Below are 27,886 nucleotides of genomic sequence, written 5' to 3'. Positions count from 1 at the left end.
AGTAAAAGATACAGTATGGATGATAGTGGTAAGTGTTAAGGAGGGAAACTGAATATAGAAGGATTAGAAGGGAGAGCAAATTGTGGACATTTCAGAGGGCAGCCAAGGACTGACTCCTGCTCTTCTATAGACCTCAGACAAGAGCGTGCCTCCTATCACTGACAGCCCAACTGCCCCCTTCCCTTCCAATAAGCCATAGGCTCACTGGCCCTTCTGAGAACAATATTTCCTTAGTATTTCCTTCAAGCCTTGTACACTTTTTTTCAACACTGTCTCTTGGCTTCAATGACATTGCACAATCATGCTTTTCTTCCTATATCCCTGCCCAGTGTTGGATCCACCTCATCCTGCAATAAGGTAAAACAAAAAACCCAACACAAAACTATGGGCGTTACTTGAACGATACCCTTGCTTTTGACATCATTCCTTTTTCTTTCCTCTTTGCAGATCTGATCTCCTGATGCAGTTTCAATGACCATATTCATAGAGATGGCACCCAATTTATACTTCTAGCCTCACAATGTCACCAGAGCTCTGGGCCCAGCTTGCAACCTCTCACAGACATCTCTCCCCAGACGTGTCCAAAACGGAATCCTCAGCTTTCCAAGGAAAATCCTCTCCTTATAGCTGATGCTTCTCATTTTCTCAAACACTTTTTCTCTCACTCAGCAAACCTAACCAATTTCTAAGATTTTTAGATTCTCCTTTCACAGTTTCTCTTGATCACATCACCCTCTTTCTCAATCCCTCTGTAACCACCAGGGTTTCCTCATTCCTTAGAAGGTTCCCCCAGAAACTTCTCCCGTGTCAGGTTTCTTCCTTACTCAACTTACCCTGTGATCAGTACCAAATTCCATCTGGTGCCCGAGTTCCTTCATGTTCAATGTGGGGAAGTTACCACAGAGCACTGAGTTGAGGATTATGTAAGGTAATTTTATAATAAACATCTGTCACAGTTCTTAACACATAGTAAGGATGCAATAAATCTCAGTTCTCTGTCCTTTTCTTTTATTCCTACTCTCTATAAACTCAAGTAGGATCTGCCACTCAGGGGCCCAGTTTCCCAGGTTTGCCCACCAAATATTTCCCTAACTCTATGGTCTCAGTTCTGGCCATACTGGAGTCCAGTATCTTAGACCTGGCCTGGGACGTTCATGAGGGCACACCACTGCTTTAGCATCCCATCCCTTCCACTTAGGAGTGACCTCCTCCAGCCAGTCTCTGCCTACTTAAATTATCCTGGTCCTTCAGGGTATATCATCTCAATAGCCACCTCCTCATGAAGTCTTCCCTAAATCCTTCATACAGGAGACCTTTACCTTCTCAATCCCCAGAAACCGTAAAACTAATTTGATAGCACCTTTCAGTCAATTTACAAACACTGACCACTTGATACATGCCAAGCAATGCATCAGGAAATGAGGACACAAACATAAAAACTACCATATTCTTCCTATATCAGACAATAGACTATGTACTTATTTCACACTGAGTATATGATAAACTTGAAAGCAGCTGGAAACAGCACTGTGATTATAAGCTCTTTGAGGTCAGAGTCTATACTACTCATCTTCGTATTCTCTGTAGCACTTATGTTACCCTAGTAAATAACATATGCTTAAATTGTTAAATTTGATGGCAACCATAATAATTTTGTTACATTCCAATAACTTTTTTTTTTTTTTTGTATTTTTTCTGAAGCTGGAAACAGGGAGACAGTCCGACAGACTCCCGCATGCGCCCGACCAGGATCCACCCGGCACGCCCACCAGGGGGCGACGCTCTGCCCACCAGGGGGCGATGCTCTGCCCCTCCGGGGCGTTGCTCTGCCGTGACCAGAGCCACTCTAGTGCCTGGGGCAGAGGCCAAGGAGCCATCCCCAGCGCCCGGGCCATCTTTGCTCCAATGGAGCCTTGGCTGCGGGAGGGGAAGAGAGAGACAGAGAGAAAGGAAGGGGGGATGGAGAAGCAAATGGGCGCTTCTCCTGTGTGCCCTGGCCGGGAATCGAACCCGGGACTTCCGCACGCCAGGCCGACGCTCTACCGCTGAACCAACCGGCCAGGGCCACATTCCAATAACATTTTATTCCAGAGATTTTTAAGTGGTTTTATGGCAAAAAAATATTGAGAGAAATTACTATTGTTTGTAAAATTTTAGATGAAGTATTACATATCAATTAGGTGCATGAAATTCCTTTTATTTACCATATTTTTCGCTCCATAAGATGCACCTTTTCCCTCCAAAAGTGGAGGGGAAAATGCCCGTGTCTCTTATGGAGTGAATCTTCATTTTTTTTTTAGCTGCTGCGGGGTGTTGCGCTGGTAAACATGTAGAGTGAGCACCAGCGGGAGCGTAATCATACCCCCGCCGGCTCTGTGCAGAACTCTGGCATCTGAGTGATCTGGTTCTGGTTTCCACAGTTGCATGCAGCTCAGGAGGGAAGGTGAACTACATTGTGTGGGCGCATTGAGGGAAGACATGAGAGGCGCACTACAGCGGTAGAGGGCTGCGCTGAAGCTGCCGGAGCTGAAGTGCTGAGTCTCACTTGTTACCAGCCTAATAGCATTTCATTGGCTAGCTGGCTGGCTGGCAGATAGGGGCGGAGCCAAGGGCGCTACGCACGTGCAGCCACCTGCAGCGAGCTGGGGAAGCCAGCATGAGCACAGGCAAAGCAGCAGCAGATGGAGCAGGCTATGCTGCTCGGCTCCATCAGTTTATTTCAGCTGTAATCTTGGTAGTTTACCTATGTAGTGACACAGAGTAAAAAATAGCTGGAGTTCCCCTAGTGCAGCAGCAGGGGGGAGTATCCTGAATTAAAGAACAATAACCTGAATGAACAGTCCTGGAGTCTAAAAGAAAGTGATGCCAGTGATTGTGAGCAACTGAGCTTCTTAAATTCTGACACTAGTAATGATGAGTTCCTGGGGTTCCCGGACAACTATAAGAGTATCTGAACATTAAAGTCTCTTCTCATTTGTTAATAACAATGCTAATGGTTGTTAATACTGCTGTTGAGTTTACATTGTTGAAATAATATTGTGGTATATTTTATTAAATATTTTAACATACCATTTGGTTCAGAATATTTTTTTTTATTTTTCTCCTTAAAATACTAGGTGCGTCTTATGGTCAGTTGCATCTTAAGGACCAAAAAATACGGTATATATAAAAGTAGCTTTCAAATTTGGAGTCTCAAACACTGATGCCCAAATTTCAGTATCTAAAAAGCTGTCAAAGCATAAATAAATAATAAGACACTCAATAAAACCCTCAATCCTTAAACTTTCATTAGAAATGTATTATTTTAGGGGAGAGGTTTGTGTGTGTGTGTGTGTGACAGACAGAGACAGAGAGAGACAGATAGGGACAGACGGGAAGGGAGAGAGATAAGAAGCATCAATTCTTCATTGCAGCACCTCAGTTGCTCATTGATTGCTTTCTCACATGTGCCTTGACCAGGGGGCTACAGCAGACTGAGTGACCCTTTGCTCAGGCCAGCAACCTTGGGCTCAAGCTGGTGACCTCAGGATTTTGAACATGGGTCCTCCGCGTCCTGGTCAGATGTTCTATCCACTTCGCCACTGCCTGGTCAGGCAGAAATGTCTGTGTTTCGTTACTGAAGGGAGATTTTCCATGTAAATCTTATGCCATATGTAAATGAGAAATTAAAATTACTGAATAAAGAACAAATTCACTGCACTGGGCTCCTGATTTGGGGTTTTAAACACGGCTTATTAGCCAGAGAGTAAGACAAGGAAATCTGACTAAAAGGCAATGACTCTAACTCACCCCTTTGTATTCAACACATCCATCAAGAAATAAAGTTACAATAACAGCCTTCCTTAGCAAAAAGTCAAATAAAGGCCAATCTTCCAGTATCTTAGATATTGTCAATATATGAATAGATGCTCAGAAAGTAGAAATCATCTTAAGTGTTCAAAAATACTATTTCTTGGCCCTAATAGTTTCAAAAGAGTTTGAATTATATATCCACAAGGTAGAGTTAAATAAAGATTAAAGGTCTACCTATGCTTGGTACTAAGCCAGGCACCATGCCTACTCATTTGCTTTGAACGGAACATTAAGACCAAATCAATAGTTCAGATACTCAAGTTTTATTATTAAGTATCACAAGCACAATTATATGGTCAACTAAGTAAAGGCTGTCAATTTGTTTTCCTTAAAAGCATAACCAGTATCACTTATACGATGGGAAATATATTACTTAAAAACAAACAAATAAAAAAAAGACCTTTAAATGAAGTTCCTAGCTAAAAAAATAAACAACTAAAAATATTTACAAAGAGTTTACCAAAAAGAAAAAAAGAGAGAGCAAGAAGAATCACTGTGATTATGAAAACATGAATTGGGGAATGAGCACAGAAGACGTCTTCCCAGGAGCAGCCACACTGTCTGATCTCTGTGATAGGTCATGATGAAGATAAAACAGCATGTTACATACCAGGTAAATCTCCAAAGTTCACATATGTGACAATATGCTTTAGCAGAAAAAATGAAGAACCGACAAAATCATGTGCACACTCTAGTGGAGGAGAGAGGGCAAGGTGTCGCAAAACACTGGAGCAAAACTTCAGTCTTCATAAAACACGTACAGTGAAATTGAAAAAGCTTCAGCACATATAGCTGATATTATGAAATAATTATAGTAAATTAGCAAGCACCTCATACTTTAATATCTTCTAAATAGCAAAGCTTCAAATTAAACTAATTTTAAGAACAGCTAATATTTACTGAGTGCTAAGCCTACTGTTAAGCACTTTCTACACACAGCCTCATTTAATAACCCCAGGAACCAGGTATTTCTATTATCCTCATTTTAGAGGGTCAATGCTTAGATTTGTACCCAGAACCTTTGGTTCTTTAATGATGACAATATATACTATATTAATATGTAGTGTATTAACATATGGCTCCTTGTCATATGGCAATAGATACTGTATTAACTGTCAAGTAAACTTAACGATCAGGCACAAACAAAGGAGAATTAATTTACTTGATTCCTCATGTGCAGGAGTCACCACACTGATGGCTCAAATCTGTACATGTTAAAGTACTTTTACACAGAGGAGAGGGGGAAGCAGATTAGTGATGACTGGCTGCTGACATGGAAAGAGGAAACCAGGGTGACTCTGCCTGCAGTTCCGCACTCACAGCCCAGGATGGGGGTGTGGTGGGGACTGTGGTGGGAGGGGTGCCCAGGCGCCAGGACCATCCTGTGGGCAAGTACCAAACACAGTCTCTCAATATGCTGAATATGCAACTTTTACCAGTTCATACAAGCTTGGGGAGGAGGAAGAACAAGAGGCCAGTGGACACCAGTGCTATCTGGCTAAAAGGCAGTTGGTGGCAAATATGGGAAGAGGGAAGAAGGCCTGAGAAGGCTGCCTTAATTTCAACCTTGATCTAAGAGACTGTATTTCTTTTATCTTTAAGGAAGTGAGGCAGTGAGCAAGCAGAAAACTCATTCTCATGTACAGGATATGATCACTTTTAGAAAAGAGAAAGAGCCATGTTTGTGCCTCTTACTTATTTATAGCACTATTTATGGCAAGCCTATAGTTTTTTCTACTAATAGTTTTAGCATTTTCCTTTTGTTCTAAAAAAAAAATTTAAGGGCCACTCAGATTATTATTGTTTTTTGGGGGAGGGGGAGGCAGAAAGGAAGAGAGAGGGATGAGAAGCATCAATCCTTCATTGCGGCATCTTAGTTGTTCACTGATTGCTTTGTCCTATGTGCCTTGACTGGGGGGCTCCAGCCAAGCCAGTGACCCCTTGCTCAAGCCAGTGACCTTGGGCTCAAGCCAGTGACCATGGGTCATGTCTATGATCCCACGCTCAAGCCAGCAACCTCGGGGCTTCAAACCTGGGTCCTCAGCATCCAAGGCCAAACACTATCCATTGTGCCACCACCTGGTCAGACTTAGATTCTTATTTTTAAATTAAGGCTGTCAACTTCCACAAGTCTACCAAAGATTAGCTTAAGGTCTCAAATTTTTTAATGATTCATTAAAATATACAAAAATAGCCTGACCAGGTGGTGGCGCAGTGGATAGAGCGTCGGACTGGGATGCGGAAGGACCCAGGTTCGAGACCCCGAGGTCGCCAGCTTGAGCGCGGGCTCATCTGGCTTGAACAAAGAGCTCACCAGCTTAGACCCTAGGTCGCTGGCTCCAGCAGGGGGTTACTCGGTCTGCTGAAGGCCCGTGGTCAAGGCACATGTGAGAAAGCAATCAATGAACAACTAAGAAGTCGCAACGCGCAACGAGAAACTGATGATTGATGCTTCTCATCTCTCTCCGTTCCTGTCTGTCTGACCCTGTCTATCTCTGCCTCTGTAAAAAAATAAATAAATAAATAAATAAAAAAAAATATATATATACAAAAATACATATACATACAAAAAGTCTAATTGAACAACTTTTTCAGCTGAATCAAAATATGTTTACATTTTAAATGGAATAGGGCACAGTATATATTCCTACACAGATCAAATTCTCCTTTCCTACTGAATCACATAATATTGAAGAAATATGCTTCCATGAAAAAGTAAAACACATTCATGGGCTGAGCTAAAAATTTGGAGAGATCTGTGTACATGTCTAAAAAGTGTACATTCCAACAGGGTGTCAGCCAGCAGCTGAGCCCCATTGGTTTAGGTCTATCACTTCTCAAAATCAAAGGCATCAAAACTGATCAGAGCAGGAGAACTACAGATACCTCGATAACTGACCCCTCTCCGTCCGGGACAACTTAACTCATGCAGCAGAGCAATGCAGACACAATCACAGTATCTCCTCTCCTAGCAGAGCCCATTCCTTAGGATCCGGACTACATAATCAGGATACAGAGATATACTTTAAAATTCATTATAAGAAAATTGAGAGAAAATTTAAAATATTTCACTGATGTATAATCTGTATCAGAAGCTAATTTTTTATCTTTCAGATAATTTTAAGTGCTAACATAGCTGCAACACCACCAAAGGGTCTTCTCAGGCTTACCTACACATTCCGACTGACAACTGTATTAGGCAGCAGGGAAGCACCCACTAGAGCACCTGCTCAGCTCTAGTCCCCCTGGGCCATGCAAAAGGTGCCCCTTGAAGTTTCCTACGCCATGGAAGTCAGTGTCGCCAAGCCTCCAAGCTCCCCACAAGGAAATGCTCATTTACTCTCCTATTCGAGGTGTAGTTTACCAATGAGAGGTCATTTTATCATCAGTAATGTTGCCTAGAATTGTAGTTGACATACAATCTTATGGGATTACCAAAGGAAAAGAGTTACAAAGTTAACCAAAGGTTAAAAATGCCAACCTGAAAGAAACAAACAGAACAAAAACGGAAGGAGGGAGGGAGGAAGGAAGATGCCGACCTGTACAAAATACAGTCAATGATCACTAGACTTATCAGAGTGATCTGCGTAAGGTATGCAAACGTCTAATCACTATGTTGTACACCTGAAACTAATATACGATGCTGGTTCTCAGATAACTTTAAGACTGTTACACAGAATTTCTCTTTTCTAAAACAATTAGTGACCAAGTTCTGACAGGCTGAGCTGTTGAAGCCAGCACCTTTGGTCTAGTAGGACTACCCACAGTTCTAGACTGAGACTCGCCTCTCTCTGTTCTCCTTGCCTCTGGTCTCTTCCTCTCCATGTCATTCCCAAATACGCCCTGTGTACCAATCAGTCAACATCAAATATCACTTTGGTAATATCACTCATCAGATCCTGGAATTTAAATGTTTGATCGCAGCTACTACTTAGAGAATAAAAGGCAAACACTTGAACCTAGAATTAAAGGCCTCAGCCTGGCTCAGAGCTGTAATTCTAATGGTACCTTCTACTCCTCTACAAGAAGGCTCTCTCTGGCCAATGCTCTGTTCAAAGCCTTGTATAGGCTCTGCTCCTTCCCCTTCTTTCTCTTTGTTCATGCTGTGTCTCCTGCCCAGAATGTCACCTCTCTACACCTCTCTCCAGGTATCCAAATCTTGCTGTCTTCCAAACCTTTGCCACAAGCCTTATATTCCCCGTAAATCACTCCCTAACCTAATTAACCCTAATTTGGATTCACTCGTTTATTCATTCATTCATTTGCTCATTTATTCAGATTTATTAGATGTAGGCATTTGGCAGGCAACATAGGTTTGGGGCACACATAGACTGCCTATGAATATTACACATAAATTTAAAACATCTCAACTATGCTATAAGCTTCTTAAAGACAAGGAGCTCACCGTGGGCTCATCAGGCTTGAGGGCCGGGTCAGCAGCTTGAGCGTGGGATCATCAACCTGACCCTATGGTCGCTGGCTTGAGCAAGGGGTCACTGGCTTGGCTGGAGCCTCCCAGTCAAGGCATGTATGAGAGAGCAATCAATGAACAACTAAGGTGCTGCAACTACAAATTGACACTTTTCATCTCTCCCTTTCCGTCTGTCGCTCAGTCTCTGTCTGTCTCTCTTTTGCGCGCGTGTGCACAAGGACTCATTTTTACCCCACAGAGCAACTAACAGTGCATTGTAGTAGTCAGGGTTCAATAAATATGTAAATATGTTCCAGTTAAATAAATTTTGAAATGATATAATTATATGACCTAGTATTTTGACCAAAAATAACTAATGTTTATCCTTGGAGCTTTGAATAGTTACATTTTCTCATGATGCACACATCTACACAACAAGAACAGTGGACTTGGAGCCAAGTTCTGACAGGCCTAGCTGTTGAAGCCAGCACCCTTGGTCTGTGCTCAACTTGGGCTCCACTATTTACTACCTCTGGCCATATAATTCTTTCTCTCAGTAATCTTCTATAAAATGAAAATATTCACATCCATCTGAGAAGACTATCACATCTGTTCTGAGGAATAAGTAAGTTAGGAAAAGACTATGTTATTATGCTAGAAGAGGGTCCATTACTCATTCATTAGTCCAACTGATATTTTCCAGGCTATTCTTAGTGAGGCCAATATCCGCACTTTCTAAGAGTTTATAAAGATCCATTCCCTTTCCGCTGAGTGAAAGGAAAGATGACTTTGACTGGCTTATGAAAGAAAGGAGAACCTACAAAAATGATCGATTAACATATTTTAATCATTAAGTAATAATCTCTTAAGGCCATAAAACTATTCTTCTTTTAAAATTGTCTTAATTATTCTATATATCAATACATAAAGTACAAACAGTAGGTAAATATAGCTCTGCTAAGCATCAATGAAAATGGTGTTTGGAAAAGAACAGAGAGATTATAAAATTACTCACTAGAATACGTTTATCTCAATAAACTTTTTTACTTCCTTTTACATAAAATCACCCTGTATTTGACTTTTGGTTTGAAGTAGGACACATGGGAATTCTTTAATGATTGATGAGCTGGTGTACTTGGTTTTGCAGAAGAATTATTAACGTCTGTTATAAACCTCTGATGCTCCTGCTAGGCAGACTTGCCCATGTGAGAAGCAGCTGCTCCTGAAATCAATTTCTACAATTTGGAGTCTGTCCTGTGATCTTCCGGAGTTCATTCTCCACATCACTGTTTGTTCTCTGACCCCACTGTCTCAACAGACAAGACCCAGCCCTCCCGCTCAGCAGTACCTCAGCTCTCTCACTGCACTCCATTTCAGAGACCCAGGATACTCACCGAGACCCACCCTGGAAAGCTAATTTCCAGTAGACCAACTTGCCTAAAATGTACCCTCTAAATTTCATGATACTCAATCTGGCCGTTTTTACATGATGTGGCAACAAACAAAGTTGTGCATTTACTGTTCAGTTCATAGGCAAAATCTAATTTAGGCACAATTTGACTGTTTTTTTCCTCTAGCTTTTCTTTCTAGGTCACCTTTTCTATACCCCAATGCAAAATCTAGGTAACTACTATATCATATTGAACAGCATGGACTTTGAGGCCAGGCCTGTCCACATCCTATTACTTGAGCAATATGACTTCACTTCTCCACGCCTCGGGCTCCAGCACCAACTCAAAGAGTTGTAGCATTAAATGAGTTAGTGCAAGTCAGAAAGAACAGGACCTGACATGAGTTCTGTACAAATTCTGCACTTGTAATGGGAAGTAACACCAGTTACTGCAGAAAAAACTCTTACATATAGTTTCACTGCTTAAACAGTATCTTTCTGGTGAGTGGGCACTTTTAAGCTTAAAAAATTATGAATACAACATTAGTTCCTCAGCTTTTCTGTAGGAAGGATTATTTATAATTGTATTCCTTTCTATATTTTATAAGGGAAACATTCACTAGAAAAAAAGGGTATAAATTGGGAAAAGGAAAATGGGGGAAACACTAATATTTTCACTATCTTCAGATACTATTTAGCCTGACCAGGTGGTGGTGCAGTGGATAGAGTGTTGGACTGGGACATGAAGGATCCAGGTTTGAAACCCCAAGGTCGCCAGGTTGAGTGTGGGCTCACGAGCTTGAGTGCAGGGTCGTTAGCTCAAGCCTGGGATCATAGACATGACCCCATGGTCGCTGGCTTGAGTCTCCAAAGGTCTCTGGCTTGAGCAAGGGGTCACTTGCTCTGCTGTAGACCACCCCCCCCACCCATCAAGGCACATATGTATCTGAGAAAGCAGTCAATGAACAACGAAAGGAGCCACAACGAAAATTGATGCTTCTTATCTCTCTCCATTCCTGCTTGTCTGTCCCTACCTGTCCCTCTCTCTGACTCACTCTCTCTCTGTCACTAAAATAAAATAAAATAAAATAGATACTATTTAACATTATGATGTATTTATTTACAGGAATATTTGAACAAAATAAATTTTAAAAAAAATCAGTTGTATAATATTGAATCTCATCATTTCTACCTAACAGCATCACAGAAGTATTTTTCCTCATTATTTCAGCCTTCAAGAATAAAATTTTTAAGACCATCATAACATTCCAAGTTGAGCTGATATATTTCAAAGCAAACATGGACAGAACTTACTTATAACAACTGCAATCACGCCACCGATTGGCATTAAAAAATACTTAAGCACGCTTGCCATGAACAAACATTAATAGCACCCACATTCATGGGTGTGCTCATTCTTTTCTACAGTACAAAATACATATATACATATTCACTAAAACTCTAATAACTAATGTTGCCAGGTTCAACACATACCACTTTAATTTATTTTATTGATTTATGTGTGTTGTGAAATGATTACCACAAAAGGATAGTCATTATCTCATAGATACAATAAAAAGAACAGAATTTCTCCTTGTGATGAGAACTCTTAGGATCTATGTACTATCATTGCAACTTTCCTGTATCTCATACAGCATTTAGTCATGTTACACATTACACATCCCCATGCCTTATAACTGGAAGGTTGTACCTCTTGACCCTCTTCACCTATTTCACCCACCCCCAACCCTTTCCCCTCTGGCAGTTACCAATCTGTTCTCTGTATAAACACCACTTTGACTAACAGCAACCAGTGAAAATGTTTCATTTACAGAAACAATTTGGGAAGCACCATGGTTTGATAACATGAGCCACGGAATTGAAGAGGTAAGAACCTAGATTCGTAATCCAGCATAGCCCATAAGTAACTTGTGCAACAGCCAGAAAATTGTTTATTAACTACAGGCCTTAACTTTAAAGGATTTAAGTGATTCTTAGGGCCTCTTCAAGCTCTAAAATAAAGACGCTAAGAAATAAAAATGATTACAGTACCATACACCATAGGACACATAACTATTACTGATAGAAATCATATCCTAATACCTGGAATTGTACTCAGTGCTGTCCCAGACATCCTGCATTTCTTTGTTATATAAATGAATTTTTCTTTAAAAGTAAAAAAATTAAAATTCTGCCTTAATCCTTTCTGCCACCTTGGCTCTCCTATCCCTTCTAACAATAATAATGTAAAATGAAAGTTAACAACAGCTAGTGCTCAACTTACGACCACGATTGGTTCCGACAGACCGGTCGTAACATAATTTGGTCGTAAGTTGAGTAGGCTATACGTACAGTACTGTGAAATGATGTTATAAAAATCTATGAATCTGCCTTAGAATGCTAATTTAATTAATGTTTTGCTTGTAATATGCAGTAAAAGGAAAGATATATGTTGAAAATATATCTTGTCACATTTAAAAAAGCAACACAGGCATCTTTTTATTTTATTTTTCTAAATACAGCAGTTTATTAAAGCAAAGGGGAACCCTCTCTTTGCCGACTTTCAGTCAACATTTACTTCTGGTCTTGATTATATACAAGATCTAGCACAGTAAATGACAGATTTGCCATACATATTTTTTTTTTAGTTAACAGAAAATAATAAGCTCAAAGAAGTAGGAGCAAACATAAGCACCAGAGTACTGTCAAGGAGACTGAGATCATTAATATAAATTTTTTACATGTTTCTTTTTTTTTTTTTCATTTTTCTGAAGCTGGAAACAGGGAGAGACAGTCAGACAGACTCCCGCATGCGCCTGACCGGGATCCACCCGGCACGCCCACCAGGGGCGACGCTCTGCCCACCAGGGGGCGATGCTCTGCCCATCCTGGGCGTCGCCATGTTGCGACCAGAGCCACTCTAGCGCCTGGGGCAGAGGCCACAGAGCCATCCCCAGCGCCCGGGCCATCTTTGCTCCAATGGAGCCTTGGCTGCGGGAGGGGAAGAGAGAGACAGAGAGGAAGGTGCGGTGGAGGGGTGGAGAAGCAAATGGGCGCTTCTCCTGTGTGCCCTGGCCAGGAATCGAATTTTTTTACATGTTTCAACTGACTAAATGTATCTGTAATCGGTACTCCGTTTACACATTTAAAGGGTTATGCTTATGTGAGGACTGTGCAGTAAGCAGTAATTACGTTCTTTCTTTTGTGTTCTTTAATAGGAAAATTGAGAAGTTCTTTCCCCTTTGTAAATTAAATGCTTTTAATAAAGTAAGATTTTTAGGGGAATAAATATTCAACTTCTTAAGCTGTAAATTACTAAAAGCTGCTCTCATTGGACTTGACCATGGAGAAGCTACAGTGATATAAATGTTTTCCAGAGCTTAACATTAATGCTTTCAACATCAAAAAGTAAAACCGGAATCATGTCAGCGCTGTGCTCTGCCAAGCTTTAGACAAAGAGTGAGTAACAGTACAGTGTGGCCAGATCCTTGCTGCGACTGACATGGGCAGAAACGCTGCAGCACGCTCGATGACCAAATGATCCTTTGCTTCTGACCACATGTGTGTGCACACTTGCCCACAACCTTTGGGTTTGCAAAACACGGTTTCTCCATAGTACACGATCAGGCCTTTCCCTCGCTCCTGAACCTCACTGCCTAATGAAGGAAGGTCCCAGCTAAGGCCCTTCACTCTCCACGGAAAATACTTTCCACAGGAAAAATTTTATGGAGATTCTAGTAAATTGGATAAGGACATTGGAAAATTGTTGGGTTTCTGAGCACATGCATAATTACCAAAAGAAAAGCTATATTAACAAGTACAAATTTTGAGTCCACTGATTTCCAACTTATGAAAGTTACCTATAAACACTTGAAAAATAGTTTTGAAAAGACACACATTCTTTGTATTTCAGAATGTGTTCAGACTTGGCCGACTCTGTGGGATCTCTGAAACATCAAGCTTTTTCACTTTTTTTCTCCCATCTTTAAAATGTCTATAAACTTCCATCACCAGTGTTCTGCTGCAGGTATAGACATGGTTAAAATGCATTGATTCATCCTAAAAGGAGGGATGTTTACAGAAATTAAGCCAGATTCAGTCAAAGCAAAGCACATGCTTCAACACGAAAACCCTACCCCCGCCTACAAAATGTCCTTGTAGCGTCTCACTTAGCTTCACTTCTCTTCTCCTCCACCCTAATTTCTCTGTCATGTTGGTTTAGACTACCATGTGCTTTTCCTTTGATAACAGCAATTTTAAAAGGCTAAAGGTTTTTTTCCTGACCATAGATTTAATACAGCAGTCTGATAACGGATTGGTCTAAGAGCAGAGAATCCCTTTGCTCCACCTCCTAACATCTGCCACAAGACTCAGATTACAAATCAACCCAAATGAGGGGATCAAAGGGTGTGTGAAGAGGGAACACAAGGAAAAGGAGAACCTAGTGGTTAGTGGTTAAGTCATGTGTAGAAACCATAATAAAGTTTCAAGTCTTTATCTGATGCAATCATACAAAGGAACATCATGTTAGAAGTAACAGTAAACTGAATGTTTAATGTTTTTTAAAAAAAGGACTTTATAATTTCCTAAATAGAAATCCTCTTTGAAAATGTAAAATCCTCCTTTTTATTGTTCAATCTATGGAGATTTATGAAATATGTATGGATATTTTCAAAGAAAATGATTTTTTCATCCCCAGTTTTTATATAGTCATATCTAATGCCACCAGAAATATTACAGAGAAATACAATAATTACAAGCCAACTACTTATACAATGTATGTAGCTACTTAGACATTTTATTAGATAAATTTCACCTTTGATATTTTAAATGTTAAAACTGACCTGTGAACTGCTTTTAATAATTGTTTGTAAGTCTTCTAAGTTTACTGCAGTGGAAAAAAAAATCAGTAACTACTTATGTATTGCCAAACTATACCTCTTATTTTAAATAATAGTCTAAGGCAGTTAGTTAGCAAACATCTCAGAAATTTCAGAGTCCAAATGGTTTTAACACACAACTTTAAACCTCTCCCCCATAATGTCAAGGAAACATTTAACTAAAGGAACAATAAAAACTTGTAAAACGCTGACTTTTTTAGGTTAAATGTGCTTGATGGTTCTCTAATATATACAAGCACCCGAAAGGCAATTCAGATCCAACTTTACCCCATTAGAACAATGAAATTCTCAAAGTGTACAGGGTGTAACCCGATCATAATTGCTGTGAAGGGTGAGAGTTGACTAAATCTTGATGCTAAATCTTGCCATCTGTAGGTGCTTGACATCCTGGCATTTTTTTATGTAGGGTCAAAAGTTTACAGTATATTTTTCCATTCATTACTAATCACAAAATTCTTTTACTTCATGTCATCTTGGAACAGTACTCTGAACAATTTTGATCCTACCAAACTATAAGTTTACACAACATGAACGTTATCCCAAATCCAACGCATATTTCTATTATGGATATAGTCTTTAATGATTAGGTAATATTTATTTTTATATTTAGCAAAAGGATTGAATTTCCCCCAAATAATTCTCCCAAAGACATTATTTTTAACTAGAACAATTATTCTAAGACTTCACGAAACTACTGGTGGCTTATAACCCAACAATTCACATTTAAAAGACGGTATTCACACTGAGGATGTTAAATTCATCGTCACTAGGTGAACTCCACTATTATTCATGCTTCTCAGAAATCCCACTCATTTTACCTATGTTCACAACAGAAAAACACGAATGCATCGTCTCCCATGACTGGGATTCAGGACTGGGGAACTGTCATAATGAGTTAGACAAACGGGTTTACACTACAATTAACATATTAAAATGTTTGCTTATAAAAAGCCCATGCGGGCCCTGGCCGGTTTGCTCAGTGGTAGAGCGTCGGCCTGGCGTGCAGAAGTCCCGGGTTCGATTCCCGGCCAGGGCACACAGGAGAAGCACCCATCTGCTCCCCCTCTCCTTCCTCTCTGTCTCTCTCTTCCCCTCCCGCAGCGAGGCTCCATTGGAGCAAGGATGGCCCGGGCACTGGGGATGGCTCCTTGGCCTCTGCCCCAGGCGCTGTGCTAGAGTGGCTCTGGTCGCGACATTGCGACGCCCCCCCCCAGGGGCAGAGCATCGCCCCCTGGTGGGCAGAGCGTCACCCCCTGGTGGGCGTGTCGGGTGGATCCCGGTCGGGCGCATGCGAGAGTCTGTCTCTCCCCGTTTCCAGCTTCAGAAAAATACAAAAAAAAAAAAAAAAAAAAAAAGCCCATGCGCATCTAACAAAAAGGCCCTTTCACCCAAGCAGTAGGTTGATCTGTGGTTCTGCTCATTAAAAAAAAAAAGTACGAACATGAAATTTTCTAAGATCATCTTGACAGTTTTATTTTTCTCATTTACAGTTATCACATTTACTTGACAAACTCTAGCCTTAATTATTCACAGAAATTGCCAGTGAATTGAAATCATCACCATAAATTCAGTAAGAGACATGAGAAAGCATGTAAGGGTAGAATATAATCCTTTAAAACAAAAAAGTGACCTTGGCCAAGTAGCTCAGTGGGTTAGAGCATCATCTCCATACACCAAGGTTGCAGGTTCAATCACCAGTCAGGGTATATATACAAGATTCAACCAATGAATGCATGAATAAGTGGAAGAACAAATCAAGTCACTGTCTCTCTGTCCCTCCCTTTCCTTTCCTCTCTAAAATCAATAAGTAAACTAAACGAAAAAGAAAGTACTAGCAAATACTTGCAGTTCAGCTTATAAAGTAATACACCAAAAAAAAAAACTATATGAATCATGTAAATCTGAATTTTTTTCAATATATAAGAATTTATTATTTAAAAGAACCCCTCTGAGTCCTATTTTAAAATGAATTATCTGGCAATACAAACGATCAACTCCTACAAATTATTTTATATGTAGGAATCTGATGTATTAAACAAATTAAATCAATGTAATATTACCCTAATTTTTAAAAACCCTAGCTAATTGAAGGGGTACAAGTTAAGCAAAGAAAATATGAAGGAAATTTTGAATTAATGTTTCTAATTAGCAAGGCTTTCACGTAGACTTAAAAGCAAAATTTCCTTTCCTGATTAATGAGAACATCACACAAAGAACTAGACTCTAATTGGTAATTCTTTCAGAGAGTTAGGAGGGGGCAGATGTGACAAAGAGCAGAGAAGACAAGTTCTCCGATGAAAATAACTGCAACAAAAATCTTGTGTTACAGCTGTATGGTGGTTATAGATATATAGATAGATGGTGGTTCCTATGCTTTAAAAAGAACACTTTTGAAAATTATAAAGGCTGTGTAGCTTATGGTATACTATACATGGTAGCAAAATATTTTGGCCAAAAAGATAAACTTACTCTGCTCAAAATAACACTAAACTTTGCAAAGCACGTTTTGTCAACTTAGATAGAAGGTGAAATATTCACTGAAAAGACTTTTGAATTGTTCTATTAAAGACTCTCTAATTAGCAGATATATTTCAATGTTTGTCATTTATTTAAATAAGAGAAGTTCACAATACACTCAAAGAATACCAGTTTCTTCCTTCAAGATTCAAAGAGGCACAAAACCAATACGAAATGGATGGGCCAACATTAAATGAAGAGAAAAATGAAGGAAATAATTTGGGACAGGACCCATACAGCACTGCAATTTTTTTTTCTTTTTTGTATCTTTTTGTATTTTTCCAAAGCTGGAAACGGGGAGGCAGTCAGACAGATTCCCGCATGCGTCTGACCAGGATCCATCTGGCATGCCCACCAGGGGGCGAGGCTCTGCCCATCTTGGGGCGTCGCTCTGCCACAATCAGAGCCATTCTAGTGCCTGAGGCAGAGGCCACAGAGCCATCCTCAGCACCCGGGCCAACTTTGCTCCAGTGGAGCCTTGGCTGCGGGAGGGGAAGAGAGAGACAGAGAGGAAGGAGAGGGGGAGGGGTGGAGAAGCAGATGGGCACTTCTCCTGTGTGCCCTGGCCGGGAATCGAACCTGGGACTCCTGCACGCCAGGCCGACGCTCTACCACTGAGCCAACCGGCCAGGGCCCAGCACTGCAATTTAAAAGATAAGGGAAGGAAAAACAGAGTAACATTAAAGGGTAGCAAACTGAGGGGATTTCAGAAGCAAATTCAATAATAATGCAGCAGTAATTTCTGAGTGCCAATTATTTTATTTTATTTTTTGTATTTTTCTGAAGCTGGAAACAGGGAGAGACAGTCAGATAGACTCCCGCATGCGCCTGACCGGGATCCACCCGGCACGCCCACCAGGGGGCGATGCTCTGCCCCTCCGGGGCATCACTCTGCCGCGACCAGAGCCACTCTAGCGCCTGGGGCAGAGGCCAAGGAGCCATCCCCAGCGCCCAGGCCATCTTTGCTCCAATGGAGCCTTGGCTGCGGGAGGGGAAGAGAGAGACAGAGAGGAAGGAGGGGGAGGGGGTGGAGAAGCAAATGGGCTCTTCTCCTATTTGCCTTGGCCAGGAATCGAACCCGGGTCCCCCGCACGCCAGGCCGACGCTCTACCACTGAGCCAACCCGCCAGGGCCCTGAGTGCCAAATTTTAAGTACAAATATATCAACTAGTTTCAAAATAACAAATCTGAAATGCTGAAACACAGGCCTTTTAAACACATAGACATCAACTACATACACATGGCATTTTAAAATTTCTTATAATTTTTCATTCTTTATTAGCTGCTAACATTCTACTTTATATTTTGCTGTCCCATTTTACAAATAATTTTATAATCAATATCAACAAATAATAAAATATAAATATACTAAAGCCAAAATGGTTAATCCGTGTTGTGGAAGTATCAGTACTTTCTTTTTATTGCCAAATAATATTCTATAATATGTATCTATCCCAGTCTATTTAGCTATTCATCAGCTTCTGTACATTTGTATTGTTTTTACTTTTTGGCTACTCTAAATAATACTGCTATGAACACTCCCATATTCATATTGTTGTAAATAAAGAAAATCTACTAATTAGTTTTTGTTAATGGAATAATGTAGATCATTGGGAGCCAAGATATCCGAAGAAGCCAAAGCCTGGTCTTTTGTAAGGTCTGGAATGATTTCTCCCTCCCTGAACATCCAATTACTACCCTCCTACCAACTTGCTTTAGTACCGCTCAAAGCTCCTCCTTCCCATCATCTCCAACCCTTTGGTTCCCACCATCATCTCACCTGTATCACTTCAAGAGCCTAAATGTGTCTCAGTCTCCAGCCTTGCCCTCCTCTGGTCCTTTCACCCTAGTGCAGGATCGTCATTCTAAAATACAAGTTTCGCCCTGGCTGGTTGGCTCAGTGGTAGAGCGTCGGCCTGGCATGCAGGAGTCCTGGGTTCAATTCCCGGCCAGGGCACACAGGAGAAGCGCCCATCTGCTTCTCCACCCCTCCCCCTCTCCTTCCTCTCTGTCTCTCTCTTCCCTTCCCGCAGTCAAGGCTCCACTGGGGCAAAGTTGGCCCGGGCGCTGAAGATGGCTCTGTGGCCTCTGCCTCAGGCACTAGAATGGCTCTGGTTGCAACAGAGCAATGCCCCAGATGGGCAGAGCATCGCCCCCTGGTGGGCATGCTGGGTGGATCCCGGTTGGGCGCATGCGGGAGTCTGTCTGACTGCCTCCCCGTTTCCAACTTCAGAAAAATACAAAAAAATAAAATAAAATAAAATACAAGTTTCATCATTTCATTGCCTGGCATCAAATTATCAATGGATGCCCAAGATTAAAGTAGAAATACCTTAGCAAGTAAAAGACTCTTAGGGGATCTGGCCCCACTAACCTTGGCCATCCTGATCTCTGACTACTTCTTTTGAATGTATGAGGAACTAGTTCAGTAAGCTACTCTCTTTCACCACTGGATCTTTGTACACACTGCCCTCTCGAGAGCTTGGAATTGCCCCTACCCTCCCCGTGGGTGTTTGCCTTAGCCACAGAACTGTTTACCGTTGACCATTTAAATTCCCCCATCTCCATGATAACATTAGCTCTAAGTGAGCAAAGACTGTCTTTTCCCCAGCTAGTGGATCCAGTATAATGCATGTCATAGAATGAACACAATACCAATTTGTGGTTTTGATAAGAAAATACTAATTATTGGCATACTTGAGTAATTTCCATGAGTAGGCACAACTTTTCTAGCTCTGGGCTTGAAAAAAACTTAAAGAAACACAAAGCTTACAAACTGTAGTCTTAGCTAATTATCTCCAATAGAGGAACACAACCCTTTCTGTCAGGTCACATGGCTGGTTCCCAATGGAATTGACATCCACCCTTCGATGCAGCCCTAGTGTAACCAGAAATTGGACAAAATGCTTGTTCTAACCCGGGCCCCTGGGCAGGATTGGTTCAGAAATAGGCAGGTAATGTAAGCTGGACCAGTGAGTCATTCCTGTGATTTTGTTGGCGCAGTCAAAGAAGTGCTCACTTTAAAGGGAAACACTAGCTGCTAAAATGATATAAGCCAGAGCCGCTCAGGACCTTCTCTGCCATCACATAAAGTCCTAATTGAAAAAAGAAGCCAACACAGAGGAAAGTGGAAACAAAAGAAAGAGGAAAGGTTCTGGTGGCATCATTAAATTCTCCCATCCAGATGTGCCCCGAGCCAGTTGTAGCCTTAAACTCATGAGAAAGTAAATTCCACTGGTTTGCACTGAGTTTCTTTGGGCAGTCACGAGTCCAGGGACACAAATCAGGAGTCATCTACTTGTGTTAGCCTATAACTAGGCATCAAATTCCTTTGTTCTCTAGGTAATCAATTTGATACAACTGAAGGATTAGATTTGGTTATATAGAATTCTTCCCTATATCATGCAAAATGGAGAAATACTAAATTTTATACTCAGTCGACACCAACTACTTCCCTATGGGTAAAGGAAGAAGTTTTTTCTGAATAGTGTCCATGAAATGTTACAGAATTGGGAGTTCATCTAAGCTGTATTTCTTTTGTTAGAGGTAGGAAAATGTATTGAAACAAAGACATTGTCTTTATTCAGTGACTTTTAGAGTATAGTAGAAAGAGCAATATGACAAAGAAAAATCAGAAAATCAGGTTTGAGAGCTAGTATCCATACTATGCAAGCTGTTCCTAAAGGATGGTTTTGGACACCACTGTTGGCGGCTTCCCATTACACACGGGAGTGTGCGGGCTGTGTGGAACGAATGCCACATCCCATACAGTTATGTGCAGAGGGAAGGAGGGGGTAAGCGGAATGTATCAGCCATCCTGGCTATGTAAGCGTCTGAGGAAGATGCTAAGCAGCATAAGCCAGTCATTAAAATTTAAGAAAAATAAATTAGAAATCCTGGGTATGAAAGATGTTTCTGTAGAAATCCCTTCTATTCAGGGAACATAAGCAGCTGCTAATATAGAAACATTATGCAGCGGCCTCTAGTAGCTCAGGGGAAAAGGTAAGTTAACTGCCAGTGGCTAGGGACTATTCCCAGAAAAGCCTCTGTACTCGGGAAACTCTTCACCCCACTGGGTTTTTTGAACGGGACAGCACAAGTAAACACACTAAACAGAATCAGAGGCCTCAGAAGGAGAAATGTGGCCTCTGCCCCAGTGTGCTGCCTGAACACCATGGCCAAAGCTCAGGACTAAGTGGTTTGATGTGGGGGGTGTTCCACAGCTACGCCACAGTATCTCTTTTGAAGAAGCATTAAGCTTTAGAATTTCTGGTTTTTACCCCTACAAAATGAAAATTATACAATAAAACCACTATCGAACAGAATGTTCATAAGTAGACAAGTTATGTTACCCCACTACGACCATCAAACTTGGTTCATTATTATTCAAAGCACTCCTAAAAGTGTGTGACCACGTGATCTCCTATTTTAGTAAATATAACATTCTTTTATTGGTTGTTTTTTTTTTGGACAGAGACAGAGAGAGTCAGAAAGAGGAACAGATAGGGGCAGACAGACAGGAAGGGAGAGAGATGAGAAGCATCAATTCTTCATTGTGGCACCTTAGTTGTTCACTGATTGCTTTCCCATATGTGCCTTGACCGGGGAGCTACAGCAGAACCAGTGACCCATTGCTCAAGCTAGTAACCTTGGGTTCAAGCCAGATGAGCCCGCGCTCAAGCCAGCAACCTTGGGTCCTCTGCGTCCCAGTCGGACGCTCTATCCACTGCGCCACCGCCTGGTCAGGCAGTAAATATAACCTTCTAAAGATAATTTTACCTGTATTATTTAAGTTCTTTCAGTCCTAAGGACTATCATTCTGAATATTTGATACCAATATAAATGATGAAACTTTATAAGGAGTAGGTGATAATACAGAATGTCTACTAGTCTACTAATCCCAACTAATGATTGAGTGTGCACACACATGTGTTATGTTCTAAGTTCCTTTCAGGAGACTATTTAATATCAACTTAAAAGGAAAATATTATTTAATTCAGCATCTCAGTATAGGGGGTTTCATGTTGATCCAAGTTCATTATATCCAAGTAGATGCACACACATGATGATAAAGATTAATAAAGATATATTATCATGTACATATCAGCTACCACAAAATCACTTGTCCAAAAAATAAATACATGGGTGACAGGATAACTATTCTAAATCCTATCTTTACTACTAATTAGTTACACAAAATTAGACAGGTCATTGGATTTGTTTTCTCCTGATTGCAAAACTTCCCTCATGAACCCATGCATTTTTCAATACCACTAATAATAGTGCCAGCTGGTAGTTCTGAGTCTGGCATAAAAGTGATGGGATCTGCTTCTGGTGTACAGTGACTGCCCAGAGTGACCCAGGGTCGTGGCCGATAATGTATCCACTGTGTGCAAGCATGGGGTTTGTATATTTGTGTGTGAACAGTAATTGCTGAGTTGTTGCCCAGGAGAGAAGCCTTGCCTCTACCCTCCAGCAGTATAAGTTAAGACATTGAAGGCACAAAATGAATGAGACCCAGCAAGAGAGAGGACAAAGAGGAGTAGAGCAGATAGCTTGGGCAATAGGTGGAGCTTGGCTGAGTTGCTGACCTGAAATTTTCAGAAATGTAATTCAGCCTGAACTAAGAACCAGAACTGGAGATGAGGACTAGAAGCAGATAAGGAGAGAGAGGAGAATGAGGAAATTAAAAGCTAATTTTTTAAAACAATGTTCCAAGGGATAGGCATTGTTCTAAGTACTTTATGTGAATTATCTCAATATAAGAACCACATACAGGTATTGATAGACTTATGACCTATGCAACTTACGACCATTCGACTTTACGACCACAATCACTAGCCACAACCGCTCCGCGTCTGGCAGCGCAAGCGTTGCCCAGCTGGGTATACGACAATGCAGACCAGCTTCTGGCAGCACTACCATCTCTGCGTGCTCCATTTCAACTGTTATTCCAGACTCGGTACAATAATGAAAGAAAATTATGATAAAATATGACTTAAAGATTTTTATAACATCATTTCACAGTACTGTACATATAGCCTACTCAACTTACGACCAAATCGCGTTATAACCGGTCTGTCGGAACCAATTGTGGTCGTAAGTCGAGCACTAGCTGTATAAGAAAAGAACAAAAGTCATAGAGATGTAGGGAAGTGGAATTTGAAGCATAAGAATAGATTAGACTCAAGTTGGTATCAAAAATAAAGGAGCTGCCTGACCGGTGGTTGAGTAGTGGATAGAGCACCCATGTGGGACGCTGAGGACCCATGTTTGAAACCCCAAGGTCACTGACTTGATCAAGGGGGCAATGGCTTGGCTAGAGCCCCCAGTCAAGGCACATATGAGAAGGAATCAATGAACAACTAAGGTGACACAACAATGTGTTGATGGTTCTCATCTCTCTCTAGCAAAAAATAAAATAAAATAATAAAGAGGCCGCTAGGTGGGCTGACTTTAGATGTTCAATAAAAGTAGACCTTTTCTATTCTGTCCAATGTACCTGCAATTACTTGTAAAAAGATATGTTCTTTTTTCATAAAGACTTCTTAAATTTATTCATTTTAGAGAGAAGAAAGAGAAAGGAAAAGGGCGGGAGCAGGAAGCATCAACTCCCCTAGGTGTCTTGACCTGGCAAGCCCAGAGTTTCGAACAGGTGACCTCAGCGTTCCAGGTCCACACTTTACTCACTGTCACCACAGATCATGCAAGACATTTTCTTATAATATCCATACATTTGTAATAATTTTCTTTTTTTTTTTTTTTTCACTTTTCTGAAGCTGGAAACGGGGAGAGACAGTCAGACAGACTCCCGCATGCGCCCGACCGGGATCCACCCGGCACGCCCACCATGGGGCGACGCTCTGCCCATCAGGGGGCGATGCTCTGCCCATCCTGGGCGTCGCCATATTGCGACCAGAGCCACTCTAGCGCCTGGGGCAGAGGCCACAGAGCCATCCCCAGCGCCCGGGCCATCTTTGCTCCAATGGAGCCTTGGCTGCGGGAGGGGAAGAGAGAGACAGAGAGGAAAGTGCGGCGGAGGGGTGGAGAAGCAAATGGGCGCCTCTCCTGTGTGCCCTGGCCAGGAATCGAACCCGGGTCCTCCGCACGCTAGGCCGACGCTCTACCGCTGAGCCAACCGGCCAGGGCTGTAATAATTTTCATATCATCAAGCTTAACCACTTTTTATACCTCTTCAGTTAGAGCTTTTTGTTCTTCAATTAGAGAATATACCAGATACAATATCTTAAACTCTAGTAAATAATTAAGTTTTATTTAGTGCCTTATATAAACATAAGCATTATGGGTCTCCCTCTACCATTTAGGAGTGAAATTTACAACCTAGTTGGGCTACTTTTGAAATGTAGCAGGCATCATTAACAGACCACATCCTTAAGACACTGTCAGCTAAAATTGTAACAGCAGTTATTTTTGTTTTTGTGGCACCTGAATCTCATCAGCAAAAGATATCCCTTATTTGTTTCATTCTAGCTATTCCTGTTGTAATGATTTAGGACACATAGTAGGGCTGTAGATTGCATAGCAAGATAATCACAAGATCAAGAGTATTATGAGATGGACAGCAGTGGGCCCAGTCACTCTTCCCACATGTATACCTACTATAATGCGTTCTTTTTATATTTGTTAATACATTACTTTATAACCCCATTTATGTAACTTGATCTTTTTTCTTTTGACAGGGACAGAGAGAGAGTCAGACAGAGGGACAGATAGGGATAGACAGGAAGGGAGAGAGATGAGAAGCATCAATTCTTTGTTGCGGCACCTTAGCTATTCATTGATTGCTTTCTCATATGTGCCTTGATGGGGGAGGGGGGGCCTACAGCAGAGCGAGCAACCCCTTGCTCAAGCCAGTGACTGGGCTAAAGTCAGTGACCTTGGACTTCAAGCCAGTGACATTTGGGCTCAAGCTAGTGGCTATAAGGTAATGTCTATGATCCCACACTCAAACCAGTGACCTTGCACTCAAGCTGGCAAGCCTGCGCTTAACCCGGATGAGCCCACGTTCAAATCGGTGAAGTTGGGGTTTTGAACCTGGGTCCTCCGTATCCCAGTCGGACACTCTATTCACTGTGCCACTGCCTGGTCAGGCTGTAACTTAATGTTTACCTGCAATTTCTTTTACTACCTTGTGAGATGTGGGAGGAACAAAGGCCACACATGATGTTTCTGTACACCTTAAATATCCCTGCTTTACTGTGTGCATGGTAACTGCTCCCAAATGAATGTAGACTACATTGAAAGAGACTGTCCGTTGGCTGAAGAATGAAATGCCATTTGTATCACTAGAAGAAGTCCTATGTTAGAGTATAAACAAGAGATTTGGGAACATATAACCCCAGGTTCAAATTCTAGAGCTACTCACTTGTCTATATGACTTTGATTTAATCTCTACGAGCCTCAGTGTTTTCATCTATAAAATGGGGATAATTTCTCCCTCCCAAGCTGATACTAAGAATTTGATAGTAGAAAATGTTTATTAAGAACAAGCAGAATGTAGGTATGTAAGAACTTCCTTTTTAAAACACCTTTATACTTTTTATTAATTTTTTTAGAGAGAGAGAGAGAGAGATATCAAAATATGATTTCCATACTTTATTTTAAAAGAATGTCAAGAGCAGGTGGGTGGCTGGCAGAGGCGGAGGCGGAGGGTTGGTGGAAGCCAAAGCTCAGCCTCTGCGGCCAGAACACCGATTCATACCTCTCCCCTCCTCGCCTGCCCCGATGCCTGTCAGACTTTTGCCTTTGCTGGGGACCCTGCCTGACCAGGCTCCCCTCTCAGTCCAGTAGGAGTTTGGGGGTTGAGCGCTCTGGGGTCCCAGGGCCATAGAGGGCCGGCTCCTCTGGGATTTGGCAGAAGCTCTCCTCACCTTTCTGTGCATGGGGCTCCGCCCTTCAGTACCACTTGAACCTATTCCCAAAGAGTGAGCAGGAGACCCCCAGGCTGCAGCTTTGGGATATCATTGCAGTCAAGGTGACCCGCACCTTCTGCGTTCTCGCCTGGAGCTGCTGCTCCGTATGTGGGTCTCCAGGATGAGGGAACAGACATTTGTTTTCATGAACAGCCTCCAGGAGAGACTGGGGCCCCACAACATGCTCAGCGACTGCTCTGTGGAGCAGAGCCACCAGCCCTGACCTGCAAGATGGCTGCTGAGTTTGATGCTGTCTTGGCCACTGGGCTGAGGTGGTTCTGCCAGGTGGATGGTGACAACTATGTAAATGCAAGGGCACTGCTGAAGCTACTAAAAGCCTTCCTGCGAACTTGTGTCTACAAGACTGGCCTAGCCTGAACCGGCCCAGCCACACTCCGAGCACCAGCCCCCCAATCACAGGAGGCTAGAACAGTTCTGGTTTGCCCCTGGGGGTGCCGCTCCTGAATTAACCGCAATCTGGCTCTGAAGAGGGCCCCATAGCTAGCAGCCCTGCTCTGTGGGCTACACAACTGAGTGCAACCTTGGTAGCCACCAGCAGCCCAGCCTCCCTCTTCTACTCCCGCCCGGACATCCTGCAGGGCACTCCTGGTGCAGGTCCCCCTAAGCTATGAGTCTTTGAGGGGTCGCTCAACCTCATTAAGCTGCAGTCCCCTCTCCTAGGAGAAGGACCCCTCCAGGTTTCTTTCCCCACAGTGTCTCCTCTACCAGGTACTTACTTCCTGGTGCCCATAGCTGGCAGCCCAATGACCCCTGAACTGCTGGGCAACTAATGGTTGAGCTTAGGCCTCTGGTTGTCCCTTGCCTCCCACGGTAGTCCTGAAGGCCTATGGCAAGTGCCCTGGGGCAGTCCCTGGCAGGGTCTCTGAATGGTGGGCAACCCCAGGATTGGATGGTGCCTGGTGGTGAAGGCATCCCAGGTCCCTGGAATGTGGACTGGAGAGCCCAGGGACAAGGCAAAGGCCAGAGAGCCCCCAAGGGCTGGGCTCCCATGAGCCCTAGGTGGCTGAATTAAACAAGGTGGGGGCCACTGAACTGGGCTATGACTCAGGAGTCCTAATCCTTCAGAGAATCACATGGTCGGGGGGGGGGGGTGGCCCTCAACCCCAGATCTGGTCCCTCAGTCACTTTCCTGAGCCAGACACTAGGCCATCCACTCCTGGACCCCTGGTTGGGTTCCCAATCACCAAGGGGACCCAGGTGGAAAAGGGGCAGAAGGCAGGGTCTTTGGAAATACTGCTGTCGCTGACCAGTCTCCAGCTCCTTGCTCCTCACCCTTTGCTTGCAGAACCCAATTTTGTTTGGACGATCAGCCTGCCCAGATCACATGGTAGATCGTAACAGGCCCCAGCTGACCTTGATCCTTTTGCTCACTCCCCAACTTCGCTTTCTGTTAGGACCTGCCATGTGCCCCAGCTCTGCCTGGAGTCAGTCAGAGCTCTGCCTGTTAGTGTGAACGCAGCAAAGCTAATAGGGAGGATTTTGGAAAACGTTTTGCAGCCCCTACTCCGCCTTCTCGCTATGAATGTGGGTGCGATGCCAATCTGGGGTAGCCACCTTCCTGCCATGAAGGAAAGGCCAAGACAACCATCTATACCTGTTTTGTCTAGTATCTGGTTCTGTAAGAAAATTAAAGTCTTATTTGTTCAAGCTTAAAAGATAAAGAATGCCGTTAAGCATTACTAGAAGGTACATAAAACATGACTATGAGTTACAGTATAATCACTCAAAGTAAAAATTTTAGAACTAGATTTAACCAGTGATTTAAGAAATAGCATAAATTATTTAAAAAATTGAAAGCATATTTTATAGCACTAATTAAATTATAACTTTGTATGTGCTATAAAAAAGAGAAAAAAGGAAT

General features: G+C 42.2%; 1 protein-coding gene and 1 pseudogene across 3 annotated transcripts in view; one reads left to right on the top strand and one right to left on the bottom strand.

Annotated features, from left to right (window-relative positions):
* NCOA2 (nuclear receptor coactivator 2) overlaps positions 1-27,886 on the bottom strand; it is a 315,737-nt gene that overhangs the window by 161,966 nt on the left and 125,885 nt on the right. The gene's annotated exons all lie outside the window — the stretch shown is intronic.
* On the top strand, positions 25,701-26,636 carry LOC136398536 (beta-1,3-N-acetylglucosaminyltransferase manic fringe pseudogene; annotated as a pseudogene).

This window comes from Saccopteryx leptura, chromosome 3 (assembly GCF_036850995.1).
Source record: "Saccopteryx leptura isolate mSacLep1 chromosome 3, mSacLep1_pri_phased_curated, whole genome shotgun sequence".
Taxonomy (NCBI): domain Eukaryota; kingdom Metazoa; phylum Chordata; class Mammalia; order Chiroptera; family Emballonuridae; genus Saccopteryx; species Saccopteryx leptura.
The sequence above is the reverse complement of the archived record's forward strand: the minus strand, read 5'-3'. Positions and strand labels throughout refer to the sequence as shown.